Below are 19533 nucleotides of genomic sequence, written 5' to 3'. Positions count from 1 at the left end.
CCAATCTGACTGGGGTCCATTAAAAAAAACAAACAGGAAATTTGGACCTACAAAGTGACACAGGGGTTATACATGCACAGAGGAATGACAGAGTGAGAAGGCAGCCATCTATCTGCAAGCCAAGGAGAGAGGCCTCAGAAGACACCAAACTTGCCAACACCTTGATCTTGGGCTTTCAGCCTCCAGAACAGTGAGAAAATACATTTCTGTTGTTTAAGCCACACTGCCTGTAGTATTTTGTTATGGCAGCCCTTGCAAACTAAACAATAATCTATATGTTCCCCACTTCTATTTTTCTGTGGAATAGGAGTCCTGGCAGATATTTTGTAATAAACAAATGGTGGTCAAATAAGTTTGAGGAACTTTATAGATATGAATCCACTGTATTGAGAATCCACTGTATTGAGAATCCACTGTATTGAGTGCACATAGGATATTAAAGACAGATATTCTGAAGTAAGGAAAGTTTTTTTTTTGTTTTTTTTTTTTTTTTTTGCGTTATGTGGGCCTCTCACTGTCGTGGCCTCTCTCGTTGCGGAGCACAGGCTCCGGACGTGCTGGCTCAGCGGCCATGGCTTATGGGCCTAGCCGCTCTGCGGCATGTGGGATCTTCCCGGACCGGGGCACGAACTCGTGTCCCCTGCATCGGCAGGTGGACTCTCAACCACTGCGCCACCAGGGAAGCCCCGAAGTAAGGAAAGTTTTTACTCATGCTTCTCAAATTTATACTTATTTTGTCATGACAATATTTTCTTTTTATATCTTCCTCAATACCTCATAACATCATATGGAACATACTTTGGAAAATCCTAGTCTATATCTCTTGTTCTAATCTCAAACCATATTTTCAGTTATTATCTCTACCTGCCTATACATTTGTACCTGTATATCATTATTGTCTCTTGAAACCTTATTCATTTTATTTCCTGAATTTCTACTAGTTCATTTCCTCTATCATCCAAGCTCAAATCTTATGCCATTTCTGACTTAGTCTTCTGTTTCCCTTGGTGAACTAGGTATGAAGTCCTTTCAGTTATTCTGTGTGGATTGATTCCTTTGGATCATTCTAGAGGGAATCTATCATGATATAATTGGTTTATTGTTATAGGCCCCTAAATGATCTTCCTGTCTTAGTTTCTCTTTCTCTATGGTAAACCATACCATGTGACTCAAATTCCTCAATTTTTTTCATTCCCAAAACTACTTTTACCAGAACACCCTACTGATCCAAAACCTTTTGTCGTATCACAAACTCCCTAGCTTAACATTTAAGGCCCCTTTGAATCTGATTCTGACTTACATTTTTCTACATTACTCCTCTATTAGAGCTTTCCGTTCTGTCCAGGATCATCTGAGACTTCTTTAATTCATCTGAGTTCAACGAACATTTACTGAGTATTAGTGGGATTGAGAGTCCAGGAATATCTACTGTGAGTCAAATACTGTGGTAGTTCTGCAAGTGCTACATACTCTCTACCTCCCCTCACCTTTGGATGTTTTTTCTTTCCCAGTGATGGGATGTGATTTAACAGTCACTGTGACTCATTCATTCATCTCACACTTGCTAAATATTTACTACTTGGTCAAGTCATTAGAGAAACAGAGGTAAATAGAAGCTCCCAGTAGGAGAGAAAGACAAATAAAAAGAAAACAAATGCACATTTTAGACATCCATATATACTATAAAAAAATTAATGTGATAGATAGTGACATCTGGAGGGAAGAAATGATAAGCCGAGACATGAAGACTGAGAAGGAACATTGCTGGGAAAATCTAGAGTAAGAGAAGTGCTGCCAGAGGGAATGACTGCAGAGGTTCTGAGGCATGGTAGAACCTAAATGTTTATAAAATATACCAAATTATGGACAATTGAGTTGAATTATCCTAGTGTTAACAACTAATGATTATGCCTATATTTCTAATCAGCATGCCTTTTATCTCTGATTGTCATTAAATCCTCCTGTTTATTCCAAGCCAAGTCTCATCTATAAGGTCTTCACAGAAATGTCTTCCATGGTGGACTATCGCTCTAAGTTTTTAGCATACATCTGACTGCCCATTGTGTACAGTATAAATAAATTTTTGGTATTGGTATCTAATACTTGTGCTATTTAGTATTTTTAATGTATATATCTTTGCTTTCTTATTATATTATAAATTCCTTAATAAAAAATAATTCTTCATAAATTTTTCAAACACCCAATTGCTCCCTCTCAGAGTGTGATTGGACATAAAAGCTGTCTTTATGGACCTCACTTTCTAGAGCAGAAAAAACTGAAAATAAATATGGCATACAGGTTATGTAAAATTTAAAGAGGCGTACAGTAATTGAGAGTAGAGTTCATATTTGAGTCGTGAAGCTTTTGAGCAATGAAACAGATCATGTGGTATTCTGCTAATTCAGTCTACAGAAAATATAGAAATGAGATCACACATTAAGCTATTCCAAGAAAATAGTTCATATCACATGATTACCAGTTATGGTGACTACATGGTGAAAAAGAGAGGCTGATAGTCAAGATCCCAAGACTGTCCATCAATCCTTGACCCACATTCTTCAGCAGCTTCAGCCACTTCCAAAATAACCCTCAGGGAACGTGTGCACAGAGCAGATCAGACAAAATCTCTCTTAGTTTCTGACCAAGCTTTGATACCAATTCCTGTGCAATTTCAAGGTAAACTTTACCAGACCACCTGTGAGTCACAAGATCCCTCTTTAGCTCAATACACAGACAAAATGCAGTCCTTGTCACATTCTCCCAACCTCTCTAATTTTGGTGTTAAAAGGCTTAACACCAGTAATTTTGATTGAGTTAAAGAAGCAGCAAGGACAAATTAATCTGAGGGGGGGAAAAGCAACAAGTAAAAGAAAGAAAACTTCTAAACTCTAGAGCAGAATGTGCCTAAACTTTTAAATCCAGTACATCCCCAGGGTAGGGGTGGAGGTTGCGGAAGAAAGAAATGTGGAATTGACCCTTTGCAAGAGGGAGTCAGACACAGGTTCCCTTTATTGCATAAGTTACAGGGTAGTATTAAGAGAGGAGATTGTTCATAGAAGAATAAAGGAAGTGAAAGAGAAAACTGTGGAGTCACAGGAGATAATAACCACTTGTAAAGGCTCACCTAGGACCACGCTCTACCTCAGGGCTTCTCTTTCACCTCTGACTCCCGCAGAGTTCGTAAACAACCAATCATAAGGCTGTGGAATAGAATGTACCATCTCAGGTGCAATCATTGCTCCTTGTGTACAGCATAAATTAACTTCTAATGCTTAAGAGTTACAATCTGGGTTTAATCTTGTTCCTTCACTCTCTGGCTGAGGATGTTGGACTGATTACTTCTTGCTGTATAGTGGGGATAATGATAGTATTCCCTCATAGTGTTGATGTGAGCATTATATGAAAACACTGCCTAGTATTTAACGAGTGCTCAACGATTTATCTGCTGTTATTATCATTATACCTTGCCTATCTAAATAAAATATTACAAAATGTTTTTTATGGAGTTATATAATTTAATATTTATCTTTCAAGTACCAAGAACAACAGTTTTAGTTTGTGATTCAAATGTCCTATATTAGTAAAGATAATTGTATTTGTTTAGAAGTTGTTTGAATAGTTTCTTAAATGACAAAAATCTTTTGGATTCCTGAAGCATAGATCAAAAGGATTTGATATAATATCTTACCTTATAATAAAGGAAAACTTAGTCAACATTTACTCCTAATTTGACCCGATGGTATCATCTATCTTCTATTACCAAAGGTGAATAGTTAGTGAAAGTAGCTAGTAATTAAAAGAACATTTTAAAAAGAGGTGTTCCTGAAATATAAGTGCCAATGCTGGTGTCTTGGTTATTTAATTCAGGAAATCTTGGTGGGCTCATTTGCAATATTAGCTAAGAAGGGTTGATTTTGCAGAATAAATACAAGTAGAAACCAAAGCAGCAATTAATTAGGTTTCCCATTTTAAGAATAATAAAAAGAATTGGTGATCCTAATACTTTTCTGTGAGGATTTATTTACTTGTCATTCTTGATTTCTTAAATGCTGCTGCTTTTTTTTTTTTTTTTTTCCGGTATGCGGGCCTCTCACTGTTGTGGTCTCTCCCATTGCGGAGCACAGGCTCCGGACGCGCAGGCTCAGCGGCCATGGCTCACGGGCCCAGCCGCTCCGCAGCATGTGGGATCTTCCCGGACCAGGGCACGAACCCGTGTCCCCTGCATCGGCAGGCGGACTCTCAACCACTGCGCCACCAGGGAAACCCGCTACTGCCTTTTTAACCTCCTAAGTAATTTCAAACTTGAGTAAAGATGTAACAGATAAAACCTGATTTAGAGCTTATGGATATATTGGAAATAGTTGACTTTTAGAGTAAATACTAAATTTTTAATGTCTGCCATGCTATTAGTTTCCCTCATTTCTGTGTTCTTAGATTCCTCTCAATTTCACTTCTGTTTTGTGTGCTTTGCTTTACCCCTACTCAGAAGAGGGTGAGCAGGTTTTGGACTCAGATTGTGAGCTGAAGAGTAATGCCACCTCATGTCTTTGATCCTGGATGTCTAGAAAAGAAGAAAGAAAATGTTTATTTTTCTTAAATATTGCTTGCAGACATTTGTCAAATTTTTCTTGGGAAATTTTTAAGATGACTTGTTCACTCGGGGAAAATACATACTTAATTTCAATCTTCACACACGTGAACTGTTTAGTGTGAGGACCGAACCATGGTATATTTTACTATAGTTTTTAAAAGTTGTAAGAGATACAGTAGACACACATTTTTAAAAAGTAATAATAATAACTTTTATTTAGCATACCATATTCTCAACTGATGCAAATGCTTTAGTTGTACTCAACTTTTAAATTATTACAGTAATTCTATGTGGAAACTGAGAAAGATACTGAGAAAGATGAATGAACTTGCCCAAGTTCTGTGAGAACTAAATTCAAAATTTGAATCCTGGTACTCTGGTTTCAGATTTTGTAGCCAGCTAAGCTCTGAAATTCCAGTCATGTTGTGAAATTTTTGAAAGACAATTGGTCTAAGAGATACAAAAATGTCCACAAAGTAGGCAAGGAAGTTGCTGTTTTCTCCTGTTAACATAGACTTAGGAAGTAGAATAACACAACTAGTAAACGTGGGCACAAGACTTAGTGAAAATGCCATCAGTTAGTTTCATGAGACATACTGTAAGAAGATGAACAGAATAATTTTAGCTCATCTTGAGACAGAGGTCATTTTTAATTGAGGTTCCATAATTTCAGTATCTTGGAATCATTTCAGACACATGTTCAGACAAAAAGCTCATTTCTTTTTAAATGGTCAAGGTCATCTGAAGGATTGACAGAAATGAAACTGAGACACATTATTTTTTTTCCTCACACAACTTAACTTTTAATTCTATGCAGAAGCTACACATCTTGCCTCTCCCAGGTTTGCATTTAGTCTTTTCTTTTTCCTCTTTAACACTGACCCACAGTCCTAGCAGTGGCACAGTCAGATTTCTATAGATACAAAATCTTTAGACAAGGACATAGTATATGTGAATACCCACTTTTCACATACATACAAAAGGCAATGTGTCATTTAAGGAAACAACTTAGGTATTATTAAGCAATGATTTTAGATGATCAATCCACATATTAAAAATGGGCCAAATACTTTTCCTGCTAAGTAGAACTTAATTGAGTTAAATAAGCTAGTTTCCTAATACCTAGTTGTGAATATAATGCATACCATACACTATTCACGATTTCTAAAAGGAGAAGTCCTTTTGTACCTTTATTAATTGGCGTAAAAGAGTTATAAGAAGGAGTAGCTTCATAAATATACAAACCGCAGAGGCAAGGCGGCCAAGGGAGGAGCAGCTTCTGAGAAGAAAGGTGTGGCTCAAACTGCCAAGTAGCTGACAAGTCAGATGAGGACGTGTGTCATTGTTCCCCGAGGCCTGTGCTGTTTGTACACCACTCCTCTTATCACTGGATGTCACAAGTAGTTCAAGTGTTTACTGATGATAGCTATGGCACTGCCCTTCATGAGGGTTATTTTTTATTTTTCTTTCTTTCTTTCTCCCTCCATCCCTCCCTTCCTTCCTTCCTTCCTTTCTTGATGTATAGTTGGTTTACAATATTATATTCATTTCAGGTGTACAGCATAGTGATTTAGTATTTTTACACTTTATATTCCATTAAAAGTTATTACAAGATAATGGCTGCAGTTCTCTATGCTATACAGTAATCCTTGCTACTTATCTATTTTGTACATGGTAGTTTGTATCTCTTAATCCCATACTCCTAATGTGCTCCTCCCCCATTCTCTTTCCCCACTGGTAACCACTAGTTTGTTTTCTGTATCTGTGAACGTGTTTCTGTTTTGCTATATACATTCACTTGTATTATCTTTTGGACTGCACATACAAGTGATATCATGTAGTATTTGTTTTCCTCTGTCTGACTTATTTTACTCAGCATAACATTTTCTAGGTCCATCCACATTGCTGCAAATGGAAGAATTTCATTCTTCTTTATGGCTGAGTAATATTCTCTTTTAGATAGATAGATAGATAGATAGGTAGATAGATAGGTAGATAGATAGATATCACATCTTCTTTATACATTCATCTGCTGATAGATAGATAGATATCACATCTTCTTTATACATTCATCTGCTGATGAACACTTGGATGGCTTCCATATCTTGGCTGTTGTAAATAGTGCTGCTATGAACATTGGGGTGCATGTATCTTTCTGAATTAGTGTTTCCATTTTTTTCTGGATATAACCCAGGAGTGGAATTGCTGGGTCATATGGTAGTTCTATTTTCAACTTTTTGAGGAACCTCTATACTGTTTTCCACAGTGGCTGCACCAATTTACATCCTCACCAACAGTGTGCAAGGGTTCTCCTTTCTCCGCATCATACCCAACATTTGTTATTTGTAGACCTTTTGATGATAGCCCTTCTGACAGGTGTGAGGTGCTATCTCATTGAATTGATCTGCGTTTGATTTGCTTTTCCCTAATAATGTTGAGCATCTTTTCATGGGCCTGTTAGCCATCTGTGTCTTCTTTGGAAAAATTCCTATCCAGGTCTTCTGCCCATTTTTTGATTGGTGGTTTTTTTTTTTTTTGATATTGAGTTATATGAGCTGTTTGTATATTTTGGGTATTAACCCCTTGCTGATCATATTATTTGAAAATATTTCTCCCATTCCTTAGGTTGTCTTTTTGTTTTATTGATGGTTTCCTTTGCTGTGCCAAATTTTTAAAGTTTAAATAGGTCCAGTTTGTTTATTTTTGCTTTTGTTTCTTTTGACTTAGGAGACTGATCCAAAAAAAAAAAAATCGCTACGATTTATGTCAAAGAGTGTTCTGCCTGTCTTGTTTTCTAGGAGTTTTATGATTTCAGGTCTTACAGTTAGGTCTTTAATCCATTTTGAGTTTATTTTTGTATATGGTGTGAGAAAATGTTCTAATCTCATTATTTTACATGTAGCTGTCCAGTTTTCCCAGCACCACATATTGATGAAACTGTCTTTTCTCCATTGTATATTCTTGCCTCCTTTGTCATATATTAATTGACTGTAGGTGCATGGGTTTATTTCTGGGCTCTCTATTCTGTTCCATTGATCTATGTGTCTGTTCTTGTGCCAGTACCATGCTGTTTTGATTACTGTGGCTTTGAAGTATAGTCTGAAGTCAGAGAGTGTGATACCTCCAGCTTTATTTTTTTTTCTTAAGATTGCTTTGACAGTTTGGAGTCTTTTCTGGTTCCATATAAATTTTAGGATTATTCATTCTAGTTATGTGAAAAGTGTCATGGATATTTTGATAGGGATTGCTTTGACAGTTTGGAGTCTTTTCTGGTTCCATATAAATTTTAGGATTATTCATTCTAGTTCTGTGAAAAGTGTCATGGATATTTTGATAGGGATTGCAGTAAAACTGTAGATTGCTTTGGGTAGTATGAACATTTTAACAATATTAATTTTTCCAAAACAATAAAACAGGATATCTTTCCATTTTTTTGTATCATCTTTAATTTTCTTCATCAGTGTTTTAAAGTTTTCAAAGTATAGGTTCTTCACCTTCCTGTTTAAGTTTATTCCTAGGTATTGTATTCTTTTGGATGTGATTTTAATCGGGATTTTTTTTTTTACCTTCTATTTCTGATAATTCATTATTAGTGTATAGGAAAGCATCAGATTTCTGTGTATTAATCTTGTATCCTGCAACTTTCATATGTTAGATGTCTGGGGACAGGGCCATGTAATGGATGACTTTCAAGTTTCTGTCATATGCAGCTGTGTGGATAAGGTGCCTTTCATGGTATGAAGAACTGGAAAAGAAGCCACTCGGGCAGGGATGGATTGTAGATACTTAGTGACATGAAATCAAAGGCAAAGCTTCTGATGTTTAATTCCTTCATATATATTTATTCCATAAACTCCACTACAGATAAAACCTTCTGGTAGGTGTTGTGGCTGATGAAAATATGTTCAACACATGATTACTATTCAAGATCTTCCAGTAGGATCACTACAGGGTATAATTTTTTTTGTTATGTTGCACTAATGTTTATCTAAGTACCAAACCCACTTCTGAAACAGCCTATCCAGGATTCAGTTTTCTCAGTTTTTCTCATTTGTAAAATAAAAGGATTATACACAAAATGCAGTCAATGGACCATTAGTGTTACCTGGTCCTTTACTTTGTTAAAAGTGCAGAATCTCAAGCCCCACCTCAGACCTACTGAATCAGAATCCACACTTTTGCCAGTTCTCCAGATAATTAGTATGCACATTACATTTTGAGAATTGCTATGTTAGATGATCTTCCATGTCCCAAACTCTGTATTTATAGAGCTGAGTCACCTCCTTCCCTCATGGGAAACCTGTATGGGTTTCAGTTATCTCTGCCAATACATGTTAGTGGTAGAGTCTGGAGAACTATTGGTGTAATTAACAAATCAACTCTGAAAACCAGTCTGAAAGTATGTAGAACTGGTATTATCTAGATAGGAAAATAAGGTACTGTATTTTATCTGTTATATGGTTAAAACTTGCTTACAAAATACATATCTCAGAATTAGTCTATAGGGACTTAATTAGGCTTCATGTTTTCACTTATCCTCTTTAGGACAAAAACATTTAATCCTTGGTAAATTGGAACTGTAATCAATTTTATGGCCAATAACTCAGAGTAGGTACTAGGATAATTGGTAAGTACTATATTATGTAACTAGTAATACACAATAATGAGATATCACAATAAATATTATTATATATGAGCATGCAGCAGTGACAATTATATTTACAAATAAAAGCTGATTCACCTGTGTTTTTTGACAATAAAACTAAAGATACAAATTAAAGAAAGCATTATAAAGCCTTTAGAGTATGAAAAGTCAAAATCATGTTATTAAATTGATGGTTTCCTTCAGCAACAATTTGTTACATATTTTTAATAGAATATATCAAATGAATAAATATGATCATATTTTAAACTTACAGTAATAAAATAGTTTTATTTTTCAAGCATATGCAAATTAAATATATAACCTATTTACTTTTAATTATATGTACATTAAGAAACTGATAAAAATCCAAGCTTAAAAATCATAGAATTCATGGATAATTATTTCCTTTGTAAAGGAATTTTCACATTTTAGAGAGACTAATTTGAGTGTTTTGGGATGCTAAGTCACATTTTCTGCTTTGAAAATACTGTTCAATTTAGATAAATTAAATTTATACAAATATTTTAAAAACACACCTACTGTGAAAAGTGAGACTCATAGATAGTATAAGAATCTTAGATCATTTAATATCTGTTCCTTAACAGGTAGGACGAGGCTAATTTCTACATATTTACATTTTTCTTTTAATTGAATCTTAGGTCTTTTCACAGGCATGAGAGTTGCTTACCCAAATAAATGTTAAATTCCTAAAAATTAAAAGGATGTTTTTTCCTCTTATTTTTTTCAACAGAGAACATCATTAATAGAGACCGAACAGGTAGCAATTAATGACATTAACTAACTATACTGTAAAGAAATAGGCTTTCTTAATTTTGCCTTATTTTTATGTTGATTATTTTGGAGAAATTTTGATATTCTGGAATTAAAAAGGATTCAGTAGTTTCTCTTTAGTCTTAAGGCCTTGTGAAACCTGTTTTTCTACTGGCAAGTTTTGTGTACATTATTATAAAAGGAAAATTTCAAATGTAACCTTTTACTTTTTTGGTTTAGTTCCATTCACTCAAAACAGAGTCAAAACCAAAATATTTATAGTTCAACATTGAATCCAGAGGTTTCTTAGCACAATCTTTGTAAAGTTCTTTTATTCTTCTGCTTTTTTTTCTTATAGAAGTGAATGGAGATACTTTAATCATTTTTTATGTGTTCATACATGCCTAATACTTCTCTCCTTTATTAATGTACTAATAAGTACTCTAATCCTTGAAATGGATTGTGGGCTCAAGCTGTTTTTGCTTTCACCTGAATTCTCCTTGGCAGTCACAGAGACAAACTTACAAGACTCCAGATAAATTAGGATGCCAAAGAGCACAGTTAATAATTACTTGTTATCATATTAATATGTCACTCTCTCTTTCTCTCTCTTTCCCTTTTAATACCACACTGTATGCTGGATCCAATTTTTCTAATTTAAGAGGGGATATACAGTGCTACTTACCAGGATAAATATTTTAAAATCTTAATTCTATAGGACATTAAATTGAGTCCTATTATTTTTATCTTCATCATAGGAAAAAAAATCTATGACTATATATGAGGGTAGAAGAAGGAATCGGTGTTAGGAGTGGTGTAGTGAAGCTGATGGGTTCCAAGATCAATAATAAAAGGGGGAAAATTAGAGTTATGATTTGGAAATTGGATCTAACATTTTAAAGATGAGTGTAGTCAATGTACAATCAGAATAAGAAAACCAGCCCCCCAGTTGAACAGAATTATTGCAGTAGTAACAAATGTTAAGGGAGTACATCTTTTATTCTATTTTATTTAAAAAATATGCTTGTAAAGTATTAAATATCTCTTCCCAAAGATTCCCAAATTATTTAATTTTAAGAATTAAATTTAAATAAAAAATATGTTGTCAGTATAATGTTCTAACTGAGGACTGAAGCATTTTGAAACATTTAGCTATAACCCAAAGGATTAGAAATGTTCTTCCTCATATTTTTCCTGATATAACCTTATAGTTCAGTACAGTAGCTAATTTAAAGTGAATATTCTCTTATAAAAGTTTATATTTTAGTTTTAAATCTAGCAGCATTGAATATTTTCTATGAGTTTATTTTCAAATTAAAACGTTTATACTTTGATATAGATTTGAAATTGTATTTTATTTTATTTATTTATTTATTTATTTATTTTTCTGTACGCGGGCCTCTCACTGTTGTGGCCTCTCCCGTTGCGGAGCACAGGCTCCGGACGCGCAGGCTCAGCGGCCATGGCTCACGGGCCTAGTAGCCGCTCCGTGGCATGTGGGAACCCGTGTCCCCTGCATCGGCAGGCGGACTCTCAACAACTGCGCCACCAGGGAAACCCTAGATTTGAAATTTTAAAGTTTATTTTTCTTTGAATATAGATCCAAATTAACATAAAATATGTGCATACCTGTTTTTGAATACTAAAATTGTAAATCTACATTGCAACCATATCCATTATACATTAGAAGATTTATAACTTTCTATACACAAAATATATGTCTGAGAAAACCAGTATTTAATTCAATATTAGTAAACTGATTCGGGCATAAAGTTCGAACCATACCTAAAGGTATTTTACATCTAAAGGAAAATTCAACAATTTTGGAGCTGGACCTACAGAAAAAAATCTTGAATAAGATATTAGTAGAAAGTAAATGTACTTACCACAAATATATCTGCACAAAAAGGAAATAATAAATTACGAAAAGTGCATTTTACTTGATATGTATATTATTCCATTCTGATGCTGAAGTTATGTATTTGGGAAATGCTTATTGCTTAAAAAGCATGTTTCTATAAAAGTTCAGGAAGCCACTGCATTAGGAATTGGGAATACCTAAGAGACTGTCTTCAGTCTCTTAGGTATTCCCAATTCAGGTGAAAGTTGTTCACTCTTTGGTCACCAGAAGTTTCCAATAGAAAATTTCCCTTATGCTCAAATATATACTGTTGAATGCGATGTAAGTAACATGTATATATGTCCGGTAAATGAGAAATATTTAGTGGAAGAAATTTAGCAGATTTTCAGTCTTGAAAAGAAAAATATTATGTACAATATTTATTAAGGTTTCATGAATTCCTCTTACTTTTTAATATTTTATAAACACATTCTTCTTTATCTGGCATACTGTTAAATGTGTGAAAAAAAACTTTACAGAATATCTGGGAACTTCTATTTTGCTACATTGTCCTTCTCAATGGTATATTTTACTTGAACCGTTGTTTTACTTGGAAATTTTTTTGCTTTAGAAAGCATAGATCTTATCAGTGTTTATCTTTCTTTGAAATACATTATGAAAAAAGGAAGTGAGAAAACTTTATAGTCAATTAGCTATCCCATTGCAGCTAGTGGTTTAAATTTTATGAATTAAAATTCAAAATTAAGGCATAATCATTTCCTAAAGGATTTCCTTGAGACAACCCTTATGTTGAATGCAATTGCAATGTTATCTTGTTACTTCCTCCTTCTGTTAGAGAAAAAGTCTGCTTTTCCATGTAGAGTTTTACTTGGTTCTCATCCTGAAATCTCCACTTCTATACTGTCCTGCTGCATGCTCCTGCTGTGTGCTCTAGAGCACAATTTCTGTGAGACGTTGGTAATTTGAAACAGATTTAGAAACAGTGATTATCATGCAGTATATCCGTAGAATTTTATAACTGTTGAATAGATTTAATTTGGTATTTTAATAAAATATACGTATGACATACTGTGATTTTAATCCTTTTGTGTTTGTGAACAGAAATCTAAAGCATTTGTGGTAGTGTCAAGATAGAGAAAGACATGAGGTTGCTGGACAAACTTCACTCTGTTAAAACATTTTGTTGATGAGTGGTTTCTTTATATCACACATTGATTTCATTAGAATAAGAAACAGAATCACAAGAATCAAAAGAAATATTATTAAATTAAAGATGCTATATGACCAAATTTCAAATACACATACCACACACACACACACCCAGAGGCTAGTTTTCAATCTTTTTTAGAAGCAAGATCCACAGTTTTCAACGTCTCTTGAATGGGGACAGGCACAGGATGGAGAAGGTGGGGATGTTTTGGTTTGTATTCTATATAACATCTGGATTTTCCTACAAATCGAGACAAGTTTCCCAAATCATTTCACATTCCTGTATCAACTCACTATCACATATTTTCTCTTCTTAAAGCTCTGATGATAAGTCCTGGAAATGCTAGCAAGAATTTTCCTCAGTAATGTGACACATTTTATACTTCTGACTCTTGAGGAATAAGAACTGTTTTATGTACTATGCTTTTGGATTAATAAAATCTTTCAAAAGTTAGCATGATAGAGTTGTTTTATGCCAAATGTGGTGCCCAAGTGATTATATACCATAATAATAATAATCCAGAAATGTGATTCAGGAAAGGCCAAGAGTAATAAGGTCAGTTTTGCTTCTGCCATTATATGAGGGCCTATTTTAAATTAACTTCAGCCATTCAATGAAAAGCTATGCACTGTGTCTTGACTTATTCAATACAACAGTAGTAAATAAAGAAAGTGATCACCAACATTAGTCCCTGGAGTCTATATAAAGCATTTCCTTTTAACCTGGTGACCCAAACAAGTCCACAGTATGATTCAGATGACAGGAACATTCACTTTAATACTCATAACTCTAGGTTTGGAGAGCAGTTTGTAATTAAGGGGCAGGTGATTGGGAATCATTGATAAATCCAAACTACCCCCATCATTCAAAACCTAGTGGTATGGAAGCCATTTAAACAAATAGCCTCTAACTGCTCTTAATTGATGTGCAAGTGTATAATTTATACTATTTTCCTCTGGACCTGCTCAACCAAAACACTCATTTCCTGTTGAGTAATGGTGTTTGGTGCGAGATTTAGGACATTCATGAAACATATCCTGCTGTTGATATTGAACATATTGGCTGGTGTTTCATAACTGATCCCAACCAATGATAAGGAAAAAGAAAACTTCTCGTTTTGGATAAAGTTTTCCATATCTAGCTCTAAGTATTTCTGTCCGAAATGATTTGTGAAACAAGATGGGGATACATAAATGAATAAATATTTTTATCTTGAATGTTACTACTTCTCTCTCAACTACAGAAAAAGTTTACTTAACAGTTTTTGTATCCCTTACTTTCATCTATTTATGTCATCAAAATTCATACCACTTGAAACTAAGTAATTATTGCTAGAAACTTGCTCCCTTTTAGTTGCTTCTTTCTTTTATTCCTTCTCCTTCTGAAATGTTCCCTTTTATTTCTCCCTTTGTTATCATTTGACAAATAGCTTGATGATATGTCAATATTTTTTAAAAGTTTTACAAAAAATTTAGTGAACAATTCATAAATTAAAGCATTACATACCACAGTGAATATTTTCGCAGGTAGCTAGCTCCATTCTTTCTAAAACACCAAAAAATGATTCTGTATCATGCTCAAGAGAACACAATAAGTGTAGAGATTGTTCTGGGCTCTCAATTTCCTCACAAGACTGAAAGTAAAAGAAAAAAACTGAGTGATCGGATATAAGACTTGGCTCATTTACTATTGATGTACTGATTTAAAAAGAATAAAAAAGAAAACCTAAGAAGAAACTGAAAGTTTAAAGTTTCACCGTAAACATTAAACAAGTAATCAACAATTAATAACAGAAAGAGTATAAAACAGGAAGGCAAAATCTTAAAAATCTTAAAGATTTTTAAGATTTTTAACATTTAAAAATGTTAAAAATCTTCTACTTTCTTACTTCCAAGCTTGTCTCACTGTGGAGAAACATTAGCTCCATACTTGTTGAAGACAAAATCCCTAGATTTAAAAAATATGTTTTTGTTTTTTAATCAGCTTAAAGCTTCACAGATTGCCACACCCTGGGAAGGAAAAGTAGCCCCTACTTTTTCCATCAGCCTGAAAGAATTAGATAATGGCATTATTGTGGTAGAAACATCACCTGCCAGTTTAAATACACATTTTGGTAAACCTCTCCCATAGTATGGATTTAACTAGTCAATTAGCAAATGAAGTCACACTGTTTGCTTTAGTTTCATGTCATTTCACCAGAAATTCCATTGATCTTATGTTAATTAGTATTTTCTTCCTATTTTGGTTTCCAAGTATGGATATATTATGGGTTATAACAAGACTTATATTTCTGAGTTAGTATGTTAAGTATAGTCATATCAATAAGAAAAATACAATAAATAAAATATATGAGAACAAATGCACAAGACAATTAAGATTAAGAATAATTATGTTCAATGGACATGTAAAAACATATTGTGCTCCATATACTAAAATTACATAAAGGCTGAGTGTATAATTTCCATTCCTGAGGTTATTTTGTTTCTATTATTTCCCTACCCTCTTCAAACACACAGTTATTTATTATCATAATAAAATACTTTTGTCCATGAGATGTAAATATTTAAATAATTTTATAAAAAGAAAGTTTAAACATAATTGATACATAATTTGTTTCTACCTACCTAGATATACCAAAAGCAATGTTCTTTGATTTTATTATGGAGGTGGAGAAGAAAAGAATTTTTAAAAGATGAGCCTTAAAAAAGAAAAAATCCTTAATCTCTATTATTTGAGATAGTACTATCTCAGTAGTTTTCAGGGCTCCTGAGAATCAAATCTGAATGTCATATTTACCTACTAGCTGTAAAGTATATTGAAATAGGTCCCAAGCTAGGGCAAAAAACCATGAATATTATGGCAAGGGGGCTACACGTGGCAGCAAGCTGAGGCATTAACCTTTTGCCTCACGGCACCTGAGGTTAAAGTGTGCTTTAAACCAAAGATGAAATGATTGTGGTATCTCAATTCCAAACCAGTTGATATTTGCCCACATCTTTGAAAACAAAAAATTGAAATATCACAAACTGACTGTGGCTATGTGAGTTACACATTAGAAAAGGAAGGGAAGATAGTTCTTTTACTGACTGGGCTTTTGGGAGGAAGTGTGAATAGATATACAAGGGGTATAATTATCCTGGGAATAATGTTAACTGTGGCAGGGGCTGTCTGAAGGCTGATTCAGTCACTGTGAACAAACAGTGGTCTAGATTCTCTTTTCTCAGGGACTCTAACAATCCTGTCCGACTTGTATTTATTTTAGTAGGGAATACTTCCTTTAGTCCTACTGATAATAGAGTTTCCCTTCTACATGTAAGAGCACTGGTCTAGGGGGGAAAGGATGAGGCTCCTGCCTTAGTAATGGAAGAAACTATAATATATCATGAGTATGTTACCTCACCTATAAAAATGGGCATAAAATATTATTTTGCTTCAATAAAGAGAAATCTGCTATGTATGCCAGAGGACCTCCTTAGGTCTCTGGCAGATCCACACTGTATGATTCCTATGATTCAGACCAAATTGCTATTTGATATAAATGGTAAATTGCTTATTTCATTCAGAAGTGTTAAAGCATATGAAAACTGACTTTCATTAATTATAAAAATTAAAATTTATAAACTCTTAAAATTTACAAAGATTCAACTGGGTTCAAAATATTTCAATTATCATAATTTTGAAAAACAACTGTCTATATATAAATATAATATTGTATTAAATAAAAGTCTATTTCTTACATACAACACATTAAATAGCAAATGCTAATATTTCCTATAGTTTCAGAAAATAAAAACTTCCAAAATACTGCATATTTAAATAAATAAGTTTAATTTGCCCATAATTAGTAAAATAAAGCATAATTTTGTCTTATTCTTTTTTGACATCAGCTAATACTTAAAACATCCCCACTTATCCTGCATTAAATGTGAGGTGAGGCCAATTCAGTTCACAGTCAAAATTGCAGAAGAAATATTGTGAAACAAATCAGGGATAAATAAGAGGCCCCATACTTAGTATTGACTGATTTGTAATATAATGTTCCCAAATGTCATTGTTAGACCTAATTATTTCAACTCTTCTTGGGCCTGAGGATGGAAAGAATTTTACTCTTGTTGGATTGTGCCTTCATTTTTCCCTTACAAGATGTGTTAAAGGATATGGACTGCAGATATGGATTTATCTTTTCTCCCTTCTAAAACACCACCAAAACTCACCAAATTAGGAGAAAAAATTTATTAACCATGATTAACAAAGGAATGGTAGATTATAACATAAATTTTAAGAAATTTTGTGAAAATGTAGAGATGATTCAAGAATTGCAATTGACTCAAGAGCAAAGGGAGTTCCAGCCTAAGTGACATCTGTGACTAGACATAGGCACTGAACTAGAAATAAGCAATCAGGTTAATGTCTGTAGACAGCCGGACCTTCAGTTCCCCTTCTCCTCCCATATTGACCTACCCACAGGCCCACACACAGCAAGCCAGAGGTTTATTCTCTGAGAATTTGGGACAAGGTATAGGGGTGAGGCACAGAGCTGACACCAGGGGATTAGATGAAAGCTTGAATGCCGACTAATCAGAATCTCCAGTCTGCTCTCTCCCTGCATTGTTCCCAGGACAGCATCCAGGCATATATTCCATGAGGCAAAAAATGAGAGCATTCTTCTCTAAAGGAATGGAGGTCCTGAGAGACAATATCTAGACAGATTGACATTGGGGGATCCCCAGTGTAGAGCTAACCACCGAACATTGTACAGAGAAGGGCATGGGTCAACAACTCCCCTTTCTCCCCTGCAGAGAATTTCAATAAGCTTCACTTAATTATAGACAAGAGACCAAATCTTGAGATATTTAAGGAAAGCCTTCAAAACAAAGAGACCAAAACAAACAGAGGAAGGGGGGAAATAAACAGAGACATTAGAGAAAGGACAATATAAAAAAATTAAATTGTAATCATAATCAACTGGATAAGAGGCAAGAGTTGTATTAATAGGAAGAAAAACCGGGAAGCTGTAAGAAAAAGAATAAAGCACCTTTCCCTTGCCTAAAAAAGAAGTCTTAGAAATTAAAAATATGAAAATTGAAATTAAGAAGAAATAATTAGAAGATCCAGAAGATAAGGTAGAGGAAATGTCCTAGGAAGTAGAACAAAATGACACAGATATAAAACTTAGGAAATAAGCTATTAAAGAAACCTTAGAGGATCAATCCATGTGGCCCAACATCTGATTAACAGGAACTCTGGAAAAGAAGGACAGGATGAAGAAAAATGAGGCTCAAGGATCCTGAAATCAGGAGAGTGGCCAAGGATTGTTCACAGAAGCCTCAGAGCAGTGGGCATATAGAAGAAGCCATCTAGATTAGAGCAGAAAGAGAGCCTCATATGGAGAGGACATCTAGGTTAAAATACATACATAACTTGATACATTATCTGATGTATAATTGAGTGTTGGAGAAATTATTGCAAGGAATATGATGGGTTTTGGAGTATATGGGAAAAGCGGGTATGTATTTCTAGAAAACCAAGTAAATGAAAAAATAAACTCAGAAAAATAATTGTAGGAGAAAGAAACTGTAATTCATGGCATATTACTTGGCTCAGCCGTAGGCAATTGTAATACTTCAAATTAAAAAAAATTATGAAATAAGCATATTGGCAAAACAGAAAAGTAGAAGTGATGATGAGGTAAAACTTTTAAAACCTTAACTACCGTAACAAGAAGTCAATGAATCCTCCCTAAAATAGGAAGTGCACACACACATACAAATATACACACACAGGGGCTACAAGAGTGGAAAGACAAATACTCACTACATATGATTGCTACAGTCAATCAGAAGTTTAAACTGTGATCATTGTTATGTTTTCTTCTGAATAAAATTGCACTTTGATTAATAGAAAAAAATGCCTAACCCAATATCCATCCTCTGATGGCCCCAGTACAGATTTTGTACAATCTTCTGCAATGATGGAGTATCTGTGATGCAGAGACTGGTGACCCATGGGAAGTCTGATTGCTTATTTTTCTTTTGAGTGTTTATTCTTAGGTAGAAGTTGTTCTCAAAGCAACTTTACAATCTGTTAAAGTATGTTTAATCTTGATTATTGAAATTTAGGTTAAATATTTTATTTCTTACATAGAAAGAATTAGCAATTATAGGTCATTTAATTAGTAATGTCAAGAACTTGGAATGAAATACAGTATATAGTGCTAGATATCTTGTGTTCACAAAGATTTATCATTCATTTTGGAACATGCTTGAGCCTTCCATTCAATATCAAGATCAGAATACGTTTATTTTTATTGTGAATGAAAGTATGTGGCACATCACACCTTAGGAACATCCAGACAGCAAGATAATAAAAAGTTATGTACTCCTGGTTAAGCATATATGACACTATTCTCAGATGAGTTATTATTTTTTGACCTGAGAGAAAACGACTCAAAGCTT

The sequence above is a fragment of the Grampus griseus genome (assembly GCF_964374135.1).
Source record: "Grampus griseus genome assembly, chromosome: 4".
NCBI lineage: Eukaryota > Metazoa > Chordata > Mammalia > Artiodactyla > Delphinidae > Grampus > Grampus griseus.
The sequence above is the reverse complement of the archived record's forward strand: the minus strand, read 5'-3'. Positions refer to the sequence as shown.